Source organism: Myotis daubentonii, chromosome 9 (genome assembly GCF_963259705.1).
Source record: "Myotis daubentonii chromosome 9, mMyoDau2.1, whole genome shotgun sequence".
Taxonomy (NCBI): Eukaryota; Metazoa; Chordata; class Mammalia; order Chiroptera; family Vespertilionidae; genus Myotis; species Myotis daubentonii.
In genome coordinates this window covers 40,649,002-40,662,991 of record NC_081848.1, presented here as the reverse complement: position 1 = coordinate 40,662,991, position 13,990 = coordinate 40,649,002, and the positions used below count along the sequence as shown (strand labels likewise).

The 13,990-nt window shown below is 50.3% G+C and overlaps 1 non-coding gene across 1 annotated transcript; it reads left to right on the top strand.

The window, feature by feature from the left end:
• The first annotated feature begins 12,547 nt into the window (after positions 1-12,547).
• Positions 12,548-12,709, top strand: LOC132242371 (U1 spliceosomal RNA). The gene has a single exon (XR_009454576.1). It is a non-coding gene; the product is annotated as a U1 spliceosomal RNA (small nuclear RNA).
• Positions 12,710-13,990: the final 1,281 nt, after the last annotated feature.

Here is a 13,990-nt window from a genome sequence, read left to right as displayed (position 1 = left end):
GACCGAAGGGAAGAAACTTTGGGGCAAACGCCCATCTGCCTTTTCATTGCTGTATCCTCGGAGCCTGGCACATAGGAAGGACTCAGCAAGTACTTATCGAACGAATGCTCCATCTCGCTGATCACGTGCCTCCTCCTCTAAGAAGACCGCCTGGACTCCTCCAGGAAGTCTGCCTTTGGCATAGAATCTCTCAGCTCAAAGGCTCTGTAATTATGCCTTTCAGGTCTAGTTGGCCTCACACCTCTGTGGCAGAGCATTCCCACCCACCCCCACCCAGCTGAGTGCTGGCTGGCCCCGGGGGACCTGGGCTTGGGGAGATGAATGAGGCTCTCAGAGAGATCCTCTGCGAGAGACCCCTGAGCGGACCAGAGGAGCAGAGGCCAGAATAAAAGAAGGCTTTCAGAACAGACCCTCCATGACCCCTGAGGCCCCAGAGAGGAGTGCCCAAGGTCGCCAGGGGGTGACCAGCAAACAGTTCTCAACGCCCACATTCACCCTCTGGCTACCCTCCGGGGGGAGGAAGTCTCCTGACCTGGGAGAATCAGGCCTTTATGCAGCCAGAGAGGCTCGAGAAGCGAGAAGCGTGAGTGAGGCCTGGTTGTGGTGGGTTGCCTGGGAGGGTGACGAGGTGGCTCTGAACCTGGGCCTCTGGGGCTGACAGAAAAGGCTGCCCTTGTGGGCGGTGCCCCTCCTCTCCGAGCACCTCCCCCTCCTTATATTCTGGCCAGAAGGGAGTTAACAGTGTCGCTACTGCGGGCGCCTCAGCTCTGCTGCGCAGCTTCCTATTTTTGTGGCAAATAAACACCCACGTTGTGCCGACATGTATATTAGGAATTTAGCACTCTCTTAAGTAGGGGCACCACACTGTATAAAACGTTATGCCCCACGAGGCCTGCTTCCAACAAATCCTTATGTGCACCCACTATGTGCAGGCGCTGCGCTCGGTGCTGGCAGGGGGCACCATGGAGCATCAGGCAGAGGTGGCCCTGCCCGCCTGCAGCTCGCTGTCTGGTAGGGTCTGTAGACAACTGAACTCTGGGCCCTCGCGGGACAGCCTGCTTTCCTACCGGTCCGCCTCCCCGACAGCCTGGAATCCTTCTCCAGCTCTCCTGCCTGCGTGTGCCCCATTCAGCCACTGGCGTTTCCTCATCCATCAAGGCCCAGGACACAGGCTGACCCCTCTGGGGACCCTGCCCAACCAACTCCGCTGGGGGGAGCACAGTATTGTCCACTGGAGTCGGTGACCCTGCCGGCTCTTTGGGCCTCTCTTGGGACATTGACCCCTTGGGTCTTGGGCTGTTTGTGGGTCAGGTTTCCCACCAGAGTATGAGCTTCTAGAGAGCGAGGGATGGAGTGTCTCTCTATGCCTCAAGCTCACCCCACATTTACCAATAGTTTCCAAGCTGAGCCAGACATTGGGCATCCAGGGACTGGACGGGCAAGGGGTGCCCAGTCCGAGGGCTCTCTGCAGTGGTGTGTGCAGACTGCCCTGTGAACACAAGAGGCTGCAGGGGGAGGGGAAGGGGGCATTGAGGGCAGCTTCACAGGGAAAGTGACACGAGTTTGGCACCAGACACACATCCTGGCCCAGTCACCTACCCTCTCTATGCCTTAGCTTCCTCCTGACTAAAGCATAGATGAAAGTAGTGGCCCCTCAAAGGTGGTACGGATTAAAAGAGACCTGGTGCCCTAGCTGGGCTGGCTAAATGGGTAGAGCATCAGCCTGCGGACTGAAGGGTCCCAGGTTCGATTCCGGTCAGGGGCACATGCCCAGGTTGCGGGCTCCGTCCCCAATTGGGGGCATGCAGGAGGCAGCTGATCAGTGATTCTTTCTCAACATTGATGTTTCTGTTTCTCTCCCTTCCTCTCTGAAATCAATGAGAGAGAGAGAGAGAGAGAGAGAGAGAGAGAGAGAGAGAGAGAGACCTGGTGTTCAGTCAGCCAGGCCAGAGTTAGCAGTGTGCGTGCATGTGTATGTGTGTGTCTCTGTATGTGTGTGTATGTGTGTCTCAGTGTGTATGTGGGTATGTATGTGTGTGTCTCTCTGTGTGTATGTATGTGTGAGTATGTGTTGTGTGTGTCTGTGTGTCTTTGTGAGTGTGTGTGTCTGTGTGTATGAATATGTGAGTATGTGTTGTGTGTGTCTGTGTGTCTGTGTGTGTCTCTGTGTGTGAGTGTGCACGTGTGTGTACGTGTGTGCATGTGTGTGTGTGAGTGTGTGTGAGTGTCTCTGTGTGTGTGTGTGTGTGTGTGCGTGTGTGTGTGTGTGTGTAGACCACAGTCAGATCCACAGCACCGAGGCAGAAAGGTCAGGAGAGTCTGTCTGTGGCTGGAGAGGTGGGCAGGGGGCATGTCACACGTCTCTGTCACTGAGTTTGGCTTCTGTGCTGGGGCAGAGGGGAGCCTTGGAGGGTTTAAGCGGAGGTTACAGGTCATGTTTGCCCTTCAGAGCTCGCCCTGGTCATTCTTTGGAGGAGAGGCTGAGGCAGGGAATCTGTCTGAGCCCTGTTTTGAGTCCGATGACAAGAGGGATGAGTGTCTGAACCTGGAACATTTAGGGGAAGGAGGCAAGCTTACTGTGTGGTGTGTGGGGTAAGGGACATAGAGAATTTGAGGAGAGGGGCCAAGGCGTGGGGCCACAGGCAGGGACAGCTTTTGGGATGAGAGGAGAGTAGCCCCAGGGAGGGAGTGGGCTTGCAAGGAGGAAGCAGAAAATCCACAGGGAGAGGGGTGGACAGGGGATGGAGCCCAGGAAAGAGCCAGAGAAGGACTGGTCACAAAAGGGGAGGAGAGGGATTGTACGGAGAGGATAGCGAGGGCCAAGCGCACCAGCACTGAGGTGTCGGGGGTCCACAGCTGGGACTGAGTGAGGGTGGCCGGGAGAGGTGGAGGCAGGAGGACGGGTGCACTTGGAGCCGGTGAGGGCTGCCTTTCCCAGGGTAGCTGCCAAAGGGTGCGTGCTTGGGCGGCAGCTGGAGGAGGAGGCAGAGTGGAGGCTTGCAGAGGAGTTGAGGCCAGGTGAAGAGAGGAGGTCACCGTAGGGGTAATGGAGAGGCTGGCACAGACCTGAGGCTGAGAGGCAGCACTTCCACTTCGGGGGTGGGGATGGGGCCGCTGAAGACCCAGCCGGGAGGTCTCAGGGAAGCAGGAGGCAAGGTGTCTGCTCTCCAAGGGAGGACCAGGGGGAGAGGGGCCATGAGGAGAGGCATGAAGCTGCCGCCGTGGCTGTGGAAAGTGGACAGGGAGGAACAAGGCCACCTGAGGTAGGAGCCACACTCTGTGGTGGCCCCTTTTCCATGGTGGAGGGGTTGGGGGTGGCTTCGCGAAATGCCCGTGTCAACTTCATAAAAAAAGGATACCTGGCCTTGAAAGGGTGGGAGCCTCAGAGCGGGAATAACGGCAATCTCGGTAACTTCAAGCTTACTGTTTATCAGCACGCCCCCCCCCCCCCCGCCCCCCGCATGCTCACAAGAGGGAATGTCTAGTGTAGCCCCACCACTGCCAGTTGCCTGGGTCTGTTACCTGCAGGATTGAACGTCACGAATTTACTTCTGTATCTCTAGCACAGACAGGGTGAGGGTCACACCCAATAGTCAGGTGCTGAGTACCTTCAGCTAAAGGAATGCGGAGGGGGCATGTTCATTTGGCTGCCTCTGCTGCCCCCTGCTGGGTAATACTGGTCAGTGCAGAATAATAACAGGAGCGCTGGTTCTCAAACTTCTTGTTCTCAGAACCATTTTCATACCCCCAAATGATTGAAATTAATAATTTTAGTTATTTTATGTAGTATAGAGAAATTATTTTATATAGTTTGTGTTGTGTTTAAAGTATTATAAATTAAATTTTAAGTAATTTAATTTAACAATAGCAATCTTATTAAATGTTAACATATATTTTTATGAGACACATATTTTCCAAAAACAAAAAACTACTGAGAAGAGTGGCATTGTTTTATATGTTTACAAATGTCTTTAAACAAATTGATGTTTCTCTCTCTCTCTCTCTCCCTCTCTCTCTCTAAAATCAATCATTCAATAATTAAAAAAAAAAGATGTGGTACATACATGCAATAAAATATTACTCAGCAATAAAAAAGAATGAAATCTTGCCCTAGCCAATTTGGCTCAGTCAACAGAGCACGGTCTCTGGATTGAAGGCTCCTGGGTTCAGTTCTGTCAAGGGCATGAACCTCAGTTGCAGGCTCAATCCCAGGCCCTGCTCGGGAAGCAACAATTTCGGGTGCCTCTCTCACATCGATGTTTCTCTCTCTCTGTCTCTCCCCTCCCTTCTACTTTCTCTAAAAATCAATGGAAAAAATATCCTTGGGTGAGGATTAACAACAACAACAAAAGGAATGAAATCTTGCCATCTGCAACAACATGGATGGACCTAGAGCAGCGGTTCTCAACCTGTGGGTCGCGACCCCTTTGGGGGTCGAACAACCCTTTCACAGGGGTCGTCTAAGACCATCGGAAAACACACATATAATTACATATTGTTTTTGTGATTAATCACTATGCTTTACTTATGTTCAATTTGTAACCATGAAAATACATCCTGCATATCAGATATTTACATTATGGTTCATAACAGTAGCAAAATTACAGTTATCAAGTAGCAACGAAAATAATTTTATGGTTGGGGGTCACCACAACATGAGGAACTGTATTAAAGGGTCGCGGCATTAGGAAGGTTGAGAACCACTGACCTAGAGGGTATTATACTAAGTGAAATAAGTCAGACAGAGAAAGACTAATACTTATATGTGAAATCTTAAAAACAACAACACACAAATAAATGAATGAACAAAAACCAAAAGAATACTTCTAGAGGACAAGCTGATGGCTGCGAAAGGTGGGGGGGTGGGAATAAAGTAAAAGAAAAAGTGTTGGGTAGTTAAAGAAAAGGTTATTATACGTAGGGGATAAAATTAATGAAAGATAGCAAAGTGGTTACAGAGTTACTGACCAGTTCACATTCAAGCATAGAAATAACAATTAAACTGGAAAAATGTTAAGTATTTACTAAAAATTACCTACAAAAACACACACACAAATAAAATATAAAACTCTAGCCGTGGCCGGGTAGCTCAGTTGGTGAGAGCATCATCCCAATATGCCAGTGTTGCGGGTTTGATCCACCAATGAATTCACAAGTAAGTGGAACAACACATTGATGTTTCTCTCTCTCTCTCTAAAATCCATAAGTAAATTAAAAAACACACATTTAAAAAAATAAAACTCCAAAACAATATTGTAGTAAAAAGCAAAACACAACATAAAATTTACATTTTCACCATTTTTAAGTGTACTGTTCAGTGGTATTAAGTATATACATACTGTTGTGCTACCATCACCACCATCCATCTCCAGAACTTTTTCATTTTGTGAAATTGAAGCTCGGTACCCATTAAGCAGTAACTCCCTATTTCATACCCAACGCTGCAGGTAGGTCCTGCCCACGGCACCCCCTCACCCAGGCATCAGCCCGAGTGGATTACTTGGCAGAACACAGGAGGCGATGAAGGGAAGTGCCTAGCCCTGAGCTCTGTAAGGGCAGATGGCTTTTATAATAAAAGCAGCGGAAGGAGACACCCAGAGAAAATGTTGAGCATGAGGGAGACGTGGGCAGACATTTTAGGAACTTCACTGCGTGCAAGGTGGAATAGAAGGGGTGAGAACAGAGGCAGCAAGAAAGTGAGGCGATAGTTACCAAAATCCGGGAAGGGATGAAGGAGGGGGCAGTGGGGATGTGGAAGACGGGGCTGGGAAACCTAGTGGCACCACTCAGCTGCTGGAGGTCTGACCCCGCCTGCCTCTGAGCTCGGGGTCCTGAATGTTCAGGGTGAGGCTTTGTAAGGGCCCTTTCTGGGACTGACGACCCATGCCCAATGGCAACGCAGGGCTTCATGTCCAAAAATTATCAGGAATTTCAAAATGGTGACACCAGAGCATTAAATCAAGAGCAGAGCCCTAGCTGGTTTGGCTCAGTGGACAGAGTGTCGGTCTGCAACTGAAGGGGCTCAGGTTCGAGTCCAATCAAGGGCACATGCCTGAGTTGCAGGCTCGATCCCCAGTAGGGGGTGTGCAGGAGGCAGGGGATCAATGATTCTCTCTCATCATTGATGGTTCGCTCTCTCTCCCTTCGTCTCTGAAATCAATAAAAATATATTTAAAAAAATAAAATTAGGCCTAGCCAGTTTGGCTCAGTGAATAGAGGGTCGGCCTGTGGACCAAAAGGTCCTGGGTTCGATTCCAGTCAAGGGCCTATACCTCAGCTGCAGGCTCCTCCTAGCCCAGGCCCTAGTCAGGGCATGTGTGGGAGGCAACCAATTGATGTGTTTCTCTCACATCGATAGTTCTCTCTGCCTTTCCCTCTCTCTTCTGCGCTCTCTGAATATCAATGAAAAAATATCCTTGGGTGAGGATTAAAAAAAAATGATAAATAAATAAATATTAAAATAAAATAAAGAGCAGAGCCCTGGTCAGTGTGGCTCAGTTGGTTGAGCGTTGTCTCATGCACTAAGAGGTCACTGGTTTGATTCCTGGTCAAGGGCACAGGCCTGAATTGCAGACTGAATCCCCAGTAGGAGGTGTGCAGGGGGCAGCCGATCACTGTTTCCCCTTTCCTTTCTAAAAATCAATTTTAAAATCTTTAAAAAAAACCCCAGTTATTTATAAAATATTTTTAAAAATCAAGAGCAGAGTCCTTAGCTTAGAGCCAAACTGATAGTAATGCACAATTATTGTCTGATTTAGAAGGGGGTGAAAAAGAGGACTCCCAGTAAAAGTTGGATTTCAGATAATGTTTTATAATAAATGTGTTTGGTGCAGTATTTGCAATAAAAAATCTTTTGTTGTGTGGACTAAAAAGGGGCCACATACTAAACCTGACACGCTCAGGGGAGGCCTGGGTGGTGGCCTTACAAACTCAGACGGAAAGTAACCGCATAGGATGGTCTGAAATTAAAACCACTTAACTACAAGCGAGTCATGGCGGGTAGTCACGTCCTAAGCTGATATCTTTCCTGACAAAGGTCATTCTTTACCTTAACGGAGCCTGTCTATTGTCTCTGTGGATCTGCAATGACATACCTTTGGGAGGTCAGAGTAATCCCCTTTGTGTTCCAGAGCCCTCCGGGCACAATCACCCCCCAGAATAAGAGCCCACAGAACCCCTCATTGTTATCCCCCCCCCCATCTCTATGTGCTGTAAATGTTAATTGCTCACTGTCCTATGCCCACCAATGTAAAAGAAGCATGTGTCTCTTCATTTTACTCTTTATCCAATCCCAGAGGGCTCCCCACTTTGCTTTTTCCTAACTCCCTAATCTATCACCAGTGGGTTTCATGCAAACCCCCCCCCCCCCCCCCGTTTTCTCCTTTGATTATGATGTGTAAAGTAAGTGGTAAAACTCCCATTTTCTCAATCTATTGAGATTTTGCTTCCCAGTAATTATTGTCAGTTTGGCTCAAACTCATAAAAATTCTTTACAGGTTTGGATGTTTCTTACATCAGCAGTTGATTGTCTGAAATTCCACTTTAACTGGGAGTCCTGGATTTTAGCTGGCGGGCGATGCTACCCAGTGGGCCCTTCTGTCTCCTCCATTACCTGGGGCTCCTGGAAGAAGGGTTCCCCAACTTGAGCCTGCATCAGAATCACCTGGAGGGTTTATCAAAACAGATTGCTGGGCCCTGGCTGGTTTGGCTCAATGGATAGAGTGTCGGCCTGGGGACTGAGGGGTCCTGGGTTCGATCCCAGTCAAGGGCACATGCCTGGGTTTCGGGCTCGATCCCCAGCGGGGGTTGTGCAGGAGGCAGCCGATCGGTGATTCTCTCTCACCATTGATGTTTCTAGCTCTCTCCCCCTCTCCCTTCCTCTCTGAAATCAATAAAAAAATATATTTTTTAAAAAAACACAGATTGCTGGGCCCAACCTCTTGAGTTTCTGACTCACAGATCTGGGGTGGAGCCCAAGAATTTTCATTTCTAACAAGTTACAAGGTGATGCTGACACTGGGGACCCATTCTGAGAACCACTGCTGTAGGATTCTATCACCCTAGTGAAGCCCATACCAGTAAACAGGACACAGAAAAGTGCAGTGACCCAATGTTACCACTAGAGGGTAGAAGTGCCCACTAGGCAGGCCTCAGGTGGCACCCACAACCTCGAGGCTAAGATGACACCTTTGCTGAGTGTGTGTTCTGTGCCTGACCATGTCCAGGGCCCTGGCTATAACAAAACATGGTTCAGAGCCCAGCCAACATGGGTCAGAGCCCAGCTGGCATGGCTCAGTGACTGAGCATCGACCTATGAACCAGGAGGTTATGGTTCGATTCTGGTCAGGGCACATGCCTGGGTGGCAGGCTCAGTCCCCAGTGTGGGGCGTGCAGGAGGCAGCCAATCAATGATTCTCTCTAATCACTGATGTTCCTATCTCTTTCTCATTCTCCCTTCCTCTCTGAAATTGATAAAAATATATTAAAAACAAACAAACAAAAAACAACAACATGGGTCAGACTTAGTGCCTGCCCTCGAGGAGCTCAGGGCCTGCAGAGAGAGACAAAGGTGTTAACTGGCGATTACAATTGGTGCCGAGGTGGTGGGAAGCACGGAGTGGGGTGGAGTGGGGAGGCTGTGGGAGCCCAGGGGAGGCTGGGGGTGGTAATCAGGAGCCTGTCACCTGAACCATGAGTAGGAGTCACGCAAGAGGCATCCACAAGTTCCAGGCACACAGGCTGAGAAGTGTCAGGTGTGCTCAAGGAGCAGTGTAGGGGCAGGGATGAGACTCGGTGGGTGAACACCTGGCAAGGCTGGAGGGGCTTGGCTGGATCCTGAGGGTCTCAGGGAACGCCCAGGGGGTTTTAACTAGAAGGTGTGCTAGAATGATCCCCTGGCAACTGTGAGGAGGAGGAGAGACCAGAGGCAGGAAAGCTAGTGAGGAGGCTGGTGCAATGGTCCAGGAAGAGGAAGCAAGAATGGCAACAGTGTCTCATTCATTCATTCATCCATCCATCCATCCATCCATCCGTCCGTCCGTCCATCCATCCATCCATCCATCCATCCATCCATCCATCCATCCATGCATTGCACACGTTATGGAACACATTCTCTGAGCTAAGCCCTGGTCTGGGTGCTAGAACTTGGTGTGATCAAGGCAGACCGTTCCTGCCTTCTCAGAGACCTTACATTCTAACAACAAAGACTACCAGAAGCCAGTGGCACAGTGAGCCAGCCAGTACAAGGGATGCTCAGGAAGATGAATGGCAGGGCCTGGACAGTGGTCGAAGGTGGGAGGCATCTCTCAGGAGAGCCCCTGACCTGGGAACCCTGACCCAGTGAGCACAGAAGCCTCATTCAGCCAGGCTGGCGCCCTCCCCGTCGCAGCCCAGAGCAACAATACGGCCATTGATGGCTGCTGCCACTGATGAAGGTCCAACCTTCCCTGCCCCCGCCCCCCCCCCCCCCCCCAGCCACACAATCCTGGCCTTCAGTGGGAGAAAGAGCAGGATTATATGCAGGTACCAGGAGCTGGGCCCACTCTTCCACCAGAGTCAGTCTGCCCCCAGCTCCAAGTGGGGGCCCAGGCGGGAACCCTCTTCAAACATCCAGGGCTCTCGTTCTAAGCATATGGAGGATTGGCCAGCCAGAAGCGGGGGGATGGAGGAGACAGCCTTAAGTGCCAAGGGGTGCTCTACAAGGGTTGTCCTGGATGCTCGGGGTCCACGGAGTGCCCCACACTTACCTTCAGAGGTGGGATTGACCCCATGGAGGAAGTTGATCAGGATCAAGCTAGCGGTATTATCACTTTCTAGAAGAGTGGCCTTCTTGCTGTTCCAAGAACACGCCCAGTCCATTCTAGCCTTGAGGCCTTTGCACACGCAGTCCCGTCTGCTTGGGGTGCTCGCCTCCACGCCAAGGCCTTCACGGGGTTGGCTTCTGTGGTGGGAAGAAGAATGGCCCCCAAAGATGTCCATGTCCCAACCACTGGATATGTTAACTTACGTGGTAAAGGGAACTTTGCAGATGTGATTAAAATATGGGTCTTGAGCCCCGGCTGGGTAGCTCAGTTGGTTAGAGTGTCTCCCAATATGCCAAGGTTGAGGGTTTGATCTCCGGTCAGGGCACATAGAAATCAACCAATGGCCCTAGCCGGTTTGGCTTAGTGGATAGAGCATTGGCCTGCAGACTAAAGGATCTTGGGTCAAGGGGATGTACTTGCAGGATCGATCTGGGCCCTGGTTGGGGAGCATGCAAGAGGCAACCAATTGATGTGTCTCTCACATCAATCTCTCTCCTCCTCCTCCTCCTCCTCCTCCTCCTCCTCCTCCTCCTCCTCCTCCCCGCTTCTACTCTCTCTAAAAATCAATGAAAAAATATTCTTGGGTGAGGATTAACAACAACAGCAACAAAAAACACAACAAATTGATGTTTCTCTCTCTCCCCCTTCCAATAAATGAATGAATGAATGAATGAATGAATGAATGAATGAATACCAGTTCCCATTCTCCTATGCCTAGTTTGGGTGCCCAGACTGTCAGCTGTGCCCCTGGTGACCTCTTTCCTGTTCCAGCCCCCAACTTCTGAGTTCTTTTTCGAAACTCTCTAGAGAGATGGGGAAACCGAGGCTCAGGGGAATCAGAGACTTGCTGGAAGTCGCATACAGAGTCTGAGCACAGACTGGAACCCAGGACCTGACTCTCAGCTTGGGCTCTGCAGATGCCCGGCTCCTCCTTTCCCATTTGTTTCCCATCTTGCCTAGAAAACGCTCAGCCTGAGAGGGAAAACTGTGCGTGCAGCATCAGCTGGGGGCCCTCCCCCACCACACACACACACACACACACACACACACACACACACACACAGCCACAAAGCTGAGGGCTCAGGGACTTCCATGAAAGGCGCGTTTCCCTCCTGAGTCAGAGCCAACCCAGAGCAGAGGGCTTTGGGGCCCGGCTGGGCTGGGCTGCAGTCCCAGAGCTCCAGCCTTCCCCGAGAGCGGTTCCCCCCTCCCTGCTGGAACCTCTGGGCAGCGGCCAGCACAGCTGCATCCCCTCCGCAGGGCTGCAACGATAGGCCCACGTTGCATCAGCTCCTGCCCACCAGCCAATGGGGCCTGGCCGAGTGTACAGATCCCGGCTCTGAGGCTCTGACCCACCCCACAGGCCCCAGAATCACCACGCAGGCAGCCTGGTCCTCCCTCTGCATTCTCAGCCAGGGCGGTGGGGGCAGAGGAGGCCAGCGCTCCATCGCATCCCACCCGGCCTTCCTCCCTCCTGCCCTGCCCCATCCGTGGCCCTGCCAGTTTCACCTTGATTCTCCTTCCTGGACGTGGCAAAGGTGCCCTTCTGCCTGGCGTGGGCCTGTTTCCCCCCAGCCTCTGCTCTTCTCACCCTCTGCACCTGCTTTTACTCACACCCACCGTCCATGGCATCCATTACTTTCCTGTGCGTGACTCTCAGATTGTCCTCTCCGGTGTGGCCTTATCTCCTTAGTGCCAGACTCGTGGGTGCTACAGCCTCCTGGATGTCTCCAATCTATGGACAACGGAGCTCACACCTTCCCTCAGAACCTCCATCTCAGGAAGAGGATCATCTGCCACCCCTTCGCCCAGGCTGGGCACACAAGAGTCTCCCTCCTCCTCCTCCTCCTCCTCCTGGGGCCTCTCTAGCCCCATGGCCCCTGCCCAGGTCTAAGCACTAGCATCTCTGGGTTATTGTGACATTCCCCTCTCTGACCTCCCTCTGTCATTCTCCATTCAACAGGCATAGAACTCCTTTTAAAACATCAATGTGGCCCGGCTCAGTGGTTGAGCGTCGACCTATGAACCAGGAGGTCACGGTTCAATTCCTGGTCAGGGCACAGGCCCGGATTGCAGAGCTTAATCCCCAGTGGGGGACATGGAGGAGGCGGCCCATCAGTGATTCTCTCTCATCATTGATGTTTCTTTCTCTCTTCCCCTTCCTCTTTGAAATCAATAAAAAATATATTTAAAAACAACAACACATAAACATCAACGTGACCTCGTCACTTCCCTGCTAAATTGTCTTCGGGAGGAAGCTCTGAGCTTCTGGTTCTCGAGCTCCTACTAGCAGGCTGACCATCTTCTTTTCTGTATCTTTACCCATACGTACCCCTGCCCCCTTGCGTGGTGACACTGTAAGGATTCTTGCCTGCCTGCCTGCCTTGGCTGCTTCCCAGGAAACCCTATAAGGGTCTCACTCATTTTAGTGCGAGGCCTAAAGCCAGCAGGCCTGTGGTGGAGAATGCCAGGCCTGGCCAGAGGGGCTCCTGCCCCAGGCTCCCATCTCCTCCAGAGCTGCAGGAGGGGTCGCATCCCCAGGTCCCCAGACCCCACTCAGATCTTCACCACCCACTGGATTTTTCTTTTCTATTAAGTTTATTGATTAAAAAAACAAAACCAGATTATAAAAGTAAATATGCTATTGAAAAAATTCAGAGAGGCAGAGAGGAGAACATATAAATAACGTGTATCTTCATCTCCAAAGATGCACAGTATTGGACCATTTAAGAATATTTCCTTCTTTACTTACCTGGCAGGGGAGATGCCATGATCACGAAGGTGGTTTTCCCAGGGTGAGGCTTATCCATTGCACCCCGATGTGCTGACCCCTGCGATTTCTCCAAATGTGGGAAACTTGGCTGCATGATTTGTGGTAGTGGGGACTGCGTTCGCACTCTCCCCTAAACAATAAATAAAAGAAAGATAAAGAATATTTACTTCTGGCCTTTTTCTCTGAGTATTATATCTATTTTTCTATCCATTATTAACACACATTTTTTTGGGGGTGGGGGGTGGGGGTGGGGGGGAAGAACACCTCCAGCCCAGCTGGTGTGACTTAGTGGTTGAGCTTAAACTTATGAGCCAGAAGGTCATGGTTCAATTCCAGTCAAGGCACATGCCGGGTTGCAGGCTTGATCCTCAGTAGGGCACATGCAGGAGGTAGCCGATCAATGATTCTCTCTCATCATTGATGTTTCTATCTCACTCCCCTCCCTTCCTTTCTGAAATTAATAAAAAATATATTTTTAAAAAAGAAAAGAAATACACCTCCAAATAGCAGAAATGTTTTTTGTTGCTGTTGTTAATCCTCACCCAAGGATATTTTTCCATTAATTTTTAGAGAGGAAGGGAGGGGGAGAGACAGGGAGAGAGAGAAACATTGATGTGAGAGAGACACATCAATTGGTTGCCTCTTGCATGTGCCCCAAGCAGGGCAGGAGATTTAGCCTGCAACCCAGCTAACTGCCCTTGACCAGAATTGAACCCAGGATTCTTCAGTCTGAGGGCCAATGCTCTATCCACTGAGCCAAACTGACTAGGGCTCAGCTGACAGTCTTATGGGAGCTCCCTTGTAGCTAAGTAACTGCTTTTCTCTTGAAAGGGGGAGAGAGAGATAGAAACATCAATGATGAGAGAGAATCATTGATTAGCTGCCTCCTGCTAGCCCCACACTGGGTATCAAGCCCGCAACCTGGGCATGTGGCCTTGACCAGAATTGAACCTGGGACCCTTCCGTCTATAGGCTGGCACTCTATCCACTGAGCCAAATCAGTTAGGGCTCTCTTGCTGCTTTTAAGATTCGTTGTCTTTAACCTTTTGCATATTAATTATGATGTATCTTGGTGTGGGCCTCTTTGGGTTCACCTTGTTTAGAACTTTCTGTGCTTCCTGGACTTGTATATCTGTTTCCTTTACCAATTTAGGGAAGTTTTCCGTCATTACTTTTTCAAATAGATTTTCAATTTCTTGCTCTCTCTCTCTTCTCCTTCTGCTACTCCCATCATGCAAATATTGGTATGCTTTAAGTTGTCCCAAAGGCTCCTTACTCTACCCTCATTTTTTTGGATTCTTTTCTGTGTGTGTTTATGGTTCCTATGTTCTTTTTAATGCTTACTATCTCTTTGTTAACGTTCTTACTGAGTTTATCCATTCTTTCCTTAAGTTCCTTAAGCATCCTTATAACC